General features: G+C 38.4%; 1 pseudogene; it reads right to left on the bottom strand.

The window, feature by feature from the left end:
* Positions 1-368: 368 nt before the first annotated feature.
* Positions 369-1,053, bottom strand: LOC113328105 (annotated as a pseudogene).
* Positions 1,054-6,673: the final 5,620 nt, after the last annotated feature.

Genomic DNA, 6,673 nt, shown 5'->3' with positions numbered 1-6,673 from the left:
TACATTAATTGTTTTTTTGTTTTTGTTTCTCTGAAGCAGTAACTTCTTTAGATCGATAAAGAACATAGAAAATAACATTGAAACCAAATAAGAAAATTACATAGTCCTTACATAATCCTGCTTATAGGCAGGACGAATCCCAGTACAGAAGGTGGTTGTTGCCACCGTTCGTGATTACAAGGACTAAAGTGATTACAAGAATTAAACCTAGCATACTTGGCAAGAACATCGGGTGCTTTATTATTGATTCTTCGAATGAAACTTACTCGAACACACGACCGACTCGAGGCACGCACGAGACCAATCTTACCAAGTTACAATTGCCAAAGAACCGGTGAAAGCATTCACTAGATTTTTTGCTATTTTGGTTAATTAGCAAACTTAGACTTTATGATGGCGATGACATTTTCATCAACTTGGAAGTTCTTAGCCAAAATATAACTAGGAATTGTTGGCTTAGAACCAAAGAGGTTACTAGGAATTTGTGCAAATCCGGGTTGTTGACTATTGAAAGTAGCTATCATCACAGCCTTTCCCTGTCCAGCGTTCGATACGGAGTGCACAAGTCCTCTGGGAATAATCGATAACTCTCCAGACTTCAGAACCTTTGAGTAGAAAACGTTGGTAGTACTTACGAACCCAATATGTATTTCCCCACATGATGTATATAATTTCACTTGCTCGAGGGTGTGAATGAAGTGGAATATACCCACCAGCTGCGAAGTCAACTCGTGCTGCCGCAAGTCCAAGGGTGTTTACCCCAGGAAAGTTGTTAACATCAGCGGGACTAATTCCAATGCCTAAGGGATTCGCTGTGCTCGATCCATTCATCAAGCCACTGTAAAAGAAATCATTTGATGTAACTTGAGACACCGGCTTGCAAGGAAAGCCATTCACAACGGTTGTGGTGGATTTTAAGTCAGCAACACAGAAGTCTTGTAGCGGGTCGGGATCAGCAGAAAAGCATGACAAAGGAAAAAACAGGATCACAGTTAAACACAGAGCTAGGAAGAATGATGATGTGGTTTTGATACTAAACTTATCAGCAGCCATGGCTTTTCTTTTCTTTCTTTGTGATTTGGTGCAGAAAGAAACGTTTTCGACTTCTATAATTGTTATGTTGCTTACGCCGTTATTTATAAACACAAGATGTGTACGGAGATGATCATAGTGCAGATCTGTTTGTTTGATGTACGATTTTTACCTAATGATTGATACAGTGTAATTTCTGAAACCTTTAGCGGAAAATACAACTAAGAACTCAGTGTGTTTTCCATTTCATTGCGCCATGCGCTAACGAACTCTGTCTTAGTGGTAATCTAAAAACTACATTAATACATACATATGTTCACTGTATCATTGGTCTATCTGGGACGTAATTAAATTTTAGCAAGTTAACTTTTTTAACTAAAAATCATCTCTAATGCATGTATCCCAACAAATATTACAGCCAAATTAGGTTTGCGTACATCCTACTTAAATTTTATAATCATTTTATATGACGTTTCATTAAAATCAGGGTCAAGATGGCAGTCATGTCTTGACCCTTATCATTAGAAATATTGTTGTAATTTCTTGTGCAGATTCATGCTAACTCTAGAGAAGATGAAACGAAATGAATTTGCCAGGGCAACAGAAAGATATTGTCCGCCAATAACAAATTTCTACCAATCAAAAACAATATTTATCATCTAGATTGGTAATTTTCATCGGTAAAAGAATTTGATGCCGGCGAGTTTCTGACTCAGATCACTCGTATCATCACTCAATAACTTTACCATTGTACTACAGTGACACCAGCATCTAGGTAGGTAAATTGATTCTATTCCAAAGATAAATTGCAACATGTAGCAGTCCTTACCACAACCTAGAAACAATTATCCTACATATAGCAGGGAACAAAAAAATAATTACCATCTATTGTCAAATTGATTCTACTCCAAAGATAAATAGGAAAATGAGTCATTTGTCCAAATTTTTTTAAACCATGGTTAGCATAGGTGAAATGGACACCAATAAAATAGCAAGGATGAAACTGGATACATCCTGACTTAAACTTAATTAAAAAATAGCAAGGATGAAACTGGATGCATCCTCATGTAAATTAAAAGTAAGAAAAAATATTTGAAAATGGGTAGAATGAAACTGTTTACATCCCGGCTATTTTTACATTTTTGTCCATTTAAATAGTATCAAAAATCTAAATGTCATTTTCACCCAGAAATCATTGATTTTGGTCTTTTTAACCAATTTTGTAAAGATAAATCATACTAACATATAGCAGGGACCTGATTACGGGCTTACCACAACCTACATTGGTGGGGAATTAGGTGCGTGGCAGCCGAGCCACTAGCAAATTCATTTTACTCCAAAAACAGATCATTACAGAACAAAATGAAAAACTGGCTATGAGATTCCGCGTGGTCAGAGACATAGAGCTAGCAGGGACCTGATCCTGGTCCTTAACACAACCTACATAGAGCAGGGACCTGATCACGGTCTTTACGTACCACAACCTATAATGGTGGAAACGAGGTGCGCGGCAGCCGAGCCAATACCGTACCATTGGTCACACTGATCAAATTACCTAAAACTAAAGTAACTAATCAAAACACGAATTTCAATAAAAACAATAAACATAGTATGATAAACTTGATAATGTTAAATTGATTCGACTCCAGAGATAAGCCATTACATATAGCAGGGACCTGATCACGGTCGTTACCACAACCTACAATGGTGGGAACTAGGTGCACGGCGGCAGAGCCAATAGCGTACACGTACCATCCACTGATGGATCAAACAGCTGGGCTAACCCGGGCTTTAGCCCAGGCAGTCGTCACAGCCCAAATACCTAAAAATTGAAATGCTATATTGGGCCAAGGCTGTTAGCCCAGGCTGAGAAAAAAATTAGAACTTCTTGGATCCGTCCCTGGTACCATAGGAGATCCTGATTAAATTCACTAAAACTAAATAAACTAATCAAAACAAAAACATAGTAGAATATACTTGATAATAATGTAACTCCAGTCCATGAACTTTATACAATTAACTAACCAACGGAAAATGGGTCATTTGTTCAAATATTTTTAAATCACGGTTCAAATAGACGAGTAAAAAATAGTTTGGGTTAAATTTTCCCAGTAAGTACCATGCAGTGAAGGTTAAATTTTTTTTTACACCAATCAGAGAGTTTCCCGGCATATTCACCTTAAGCTCAAGGCTATCCGTGGTTATCAATGATTCTGGGAAAGCATTCACTAGATCTGCAGTTGTAAGCTCAACCACGTCATCTAGACAACTTGAATACAGTACATTAAGGCAAGCACCCATGCAGGAATCGTAGACAGTGCTTCTGCAACACAAGCCCAGTAGCATTAGTTAATACTTTTTTGTTAATAACATCATATTTTTGATATGGAATTAGCAAGAAGTACCAGAAGAAAATACCTGAATGTCGGATGTTTTTTTCTTATTGTGACCTAATATGGCCTGTTGGAATAGACCATATTATATGATATCTTTCCATATCATATTTTTGATATGGAATTAGCAAGAAGTACCAGAAGAAAATACCTGAATGTCGGATGTTCTTTCTCATTGTGACCTAATATGGCCTGTTGGAAATGTTTTTGGAGTTAATGGGCTAAATGGGTATTGAATGATTTGAAAATGGGCTCACAACACTCAATGAAAAACTGAATTTTTTTTCACTCTCAAAAATATAGTTGTACATATAACTTCTTACATAAACTCACTTTGATTCTCACCTTGCCAGTAACTTTGGTTTTCACTCAATTACATCTTCCCCATGATGTCTATTGCCCTATTTATAGGAGCTCTTAACCGGCTCTTCACTACTCTAGTTTTGTCTAGAATATTCATGACTCATTCACTTTACAACTAACTAGAATATTCTAGAGAACTTGGGCTCTAATAGCCATGAAGTCTCTAGATGGACTAGAGTATTATGGACTAATATACAATAGACTAGTTGGGCCTAGATAATTCTAGACACTTCTAAACTAAAATCAAGTTTACATTCTTAACAGCCGCCCTTAAACTTGATTTGAAGTAACTCCAAGAATTTCTCGTAATTTGACGAATACCTCGTGCTTTAGAGGTTTTGTGAATATGTCCGCAGCTTGGTCTTGAGACTTTGTATATCTCAGTTGTACCTTATTCTCCGATATGCACTCTCGGATAAAATGGTACCGTGTGTCGATGTGCTTGCTGCGGTCGTGGAACACTGGATTCTTTGCTAAAGCTATTGTTGACTTGTTGTACACAAATATTGTAGTCGTTTCTTCCTGCTCCATTTTAAGTTCCTTCATTAAACTCCTTAGCCATATCGCGTGACAAACACACGATGCTGCTTCGGCGTACTCAGCTTCACAAGTGGAAAGTGTGACGATCGGTTGCTTCTTCGAACTCCAAGTGAAGCCCGTATCTCCGAGGAAAAATACAAAACCAGTAGTACTTTTCCTTTCATCTAAGTCTCCGGCCCAATCACTATCACTATATCCAACGAGTTTGTACTTGTCTGATGACGAGTAAAATAAACCGAAATCAAGTGTACCTTTAAGTAGCGCAGAGTTCTCTTGGCAGTCTTCATATGGGTAACCGTAGGTGCTTCCATGTAGCGACTAATCAGTCCTACTCCTTAGAGAATATCTGTCCTTGTACAAGTTAAGTATCTCAAACTTCCAACAAGGCTCTTGTAAAGAGTCGGATTGACCTTCTCGCCTTCATCGATCTTTGATAGCTTGATTCCGCATTCCACGGGAGTAATTGCCGGATTACACTCCTCCATTTTAAATCTCTTAAGGATTTCCTTCGCATATCCTTCTTGAGATATAAATATTCCATTTTCTTGTTGTTTTACTTCAAGCCCGAGATAGTATGACATAATACCAATGTCCGTCATCTCAAATTCTCTCGTCATCGTTTTTTTGAACTCCTCGAACATTGTTGGGTTATTTCCCGTGAAGATCAAATCATCTACGTACAGGCAGATGAGCAACATATCTCCTTTTTCATTCACCTTCACATAAAGAGCATATTCATGCGGGCACTTACTGAAATTATTTTCTTGGAAATACTTGTCGATTTTGCTGTACCACGCCCTTGGTGCCTGTTTTAGGACGTATAAAGCCTTTTTCAACTTAAGGACTTTATTTCCATGTCCTCTGGCTTCGTGCCCAGGTGGTTGCTCGATATATACCACTTTTTCAAGATGCCCATTTAGAAAGGCAGACTTGACGTCCATTTGATGGACTTTCCATTTATTTTGAGCTGCTAGAGAGATAATTAATCTTATAGTTTCAAGACGAGCAACATGAGCAAATACCTCATCATAGTCGATGCCCTCTCTTTGTTTGTAGCCTTTTACTACCAATCTTTCCTTGTATCTTTCAACCTCCCCTTTAGCGTTTTTCTTGGCTTTGTACACCCATTTTACTCCAATTGCTCTTTGTCCTTTCGGAAGTGTTACAAGCTCCCAGGTGTTATTCTTCTCAATAGCATTAATTTCTTCATTCATCGCCTTTCTCCATTTTAAACTTTCCACGGCTTTGTCAAAAGTTATTGGTTCACTATCTGCAAAGAGACAAAAGAGAGATATATTGTCTTTGTACATATCTTTTAAACTCCTCGTCTGTAAGGTCCTCTCGCTTGAACTTTCATCTGCTGATGATGGATCATTCTGGTGCACCGCTGGAGGAGATGGAGGTGGTGTATTATATGGAGATTCTGGTACTGGTGGTTGTTGTTCTTCTTCTTCTACGATAGGGAGAAAATAGTAATGCTTTTCTTGAACACCAAAATCCCAGACGCCTTCTTCATCGAACTCCACATCTCTGCTTGTGATGACCTTTCTATTGATTGGATTGTACAACTTGTATGCCTTGGATCGAGAGTCATAACCGATAAATATGTACTTGGCACTCCTGTCATCCAGCTTCGTTCTTAGCTGACTCAGCACATGAGCATATGCGATACTCCCGAATACTCGTAAATGTGAGACACCGGGTTTCACTCCTCTCCATGCTTTTAAAGGAGTCATGTTCCACACGCTTTTTGTAGGACAACGGATTATCAGGTAAACCGCACAATCAACTGCTTTTGCCCAAAACTCCCTGGGCACTTTCTTTGTCTTCAGCATACTCCGGGCCATATTGAGAATTGTCCTGTTTCTCCTTTCGGCAACTCCATTTTGTTGAGGAGTATATGGAACCGTAAGAGACCGACAGATTCCATTGTCTTCACAGTAAGACTCAAATTCCTTTGAGGTAAATTCACCTCCTCCGTCTGATCTCATAGCCACAATTTCGAAGCCGCTTTCTTTCTCCACAAGGGATTTAAATTTCTTGAAATTGGAGAAAACCTCCGATTTTTTTTCAAGAAATAAACCCATGTTTTTCGACTAAAATCGTCGACAAATATGAGGAAATAGTTATTTCCACCATACGAGCTTGGCTTTATTGGTCCACAAACGTCTGTGTGAACTAACTCCAGTGGCTTTGTGGCTCTCGTCAGTGTTTCCTTAGGAAAACTTTTTCTGAAATGTTTTCCAAGTAAACATCCTTCGCACAATTGATCTGGGTGGTCTATTCTTGGAAAACCTCTAACCATATTTTGTTTGGACAGTAAATTTAATCCTCCAAAATTTAGA

The sequence above is a fragment of the Papaver somniferum genome, unplaced genomic scaffold (assembly GCF_003573695.1).
Source record: "Papaver somniferum cultivar HN1 unplaced genomic scaffold, ASM357369v1 unplaced-scaffold_107, whole genome shotgun sequence".
Lineage (NCBI taxonomy): Eukaryota > Viridiplantae > Streptophyta > Magnoliopsida > Ranunculales > Papaveraceae > Papaver > Papaver somniferum.
Note: the sequence above shows the minus strand (reverse complement) of the source record. Positions and strands in the feature narration are given on the sequence as shown.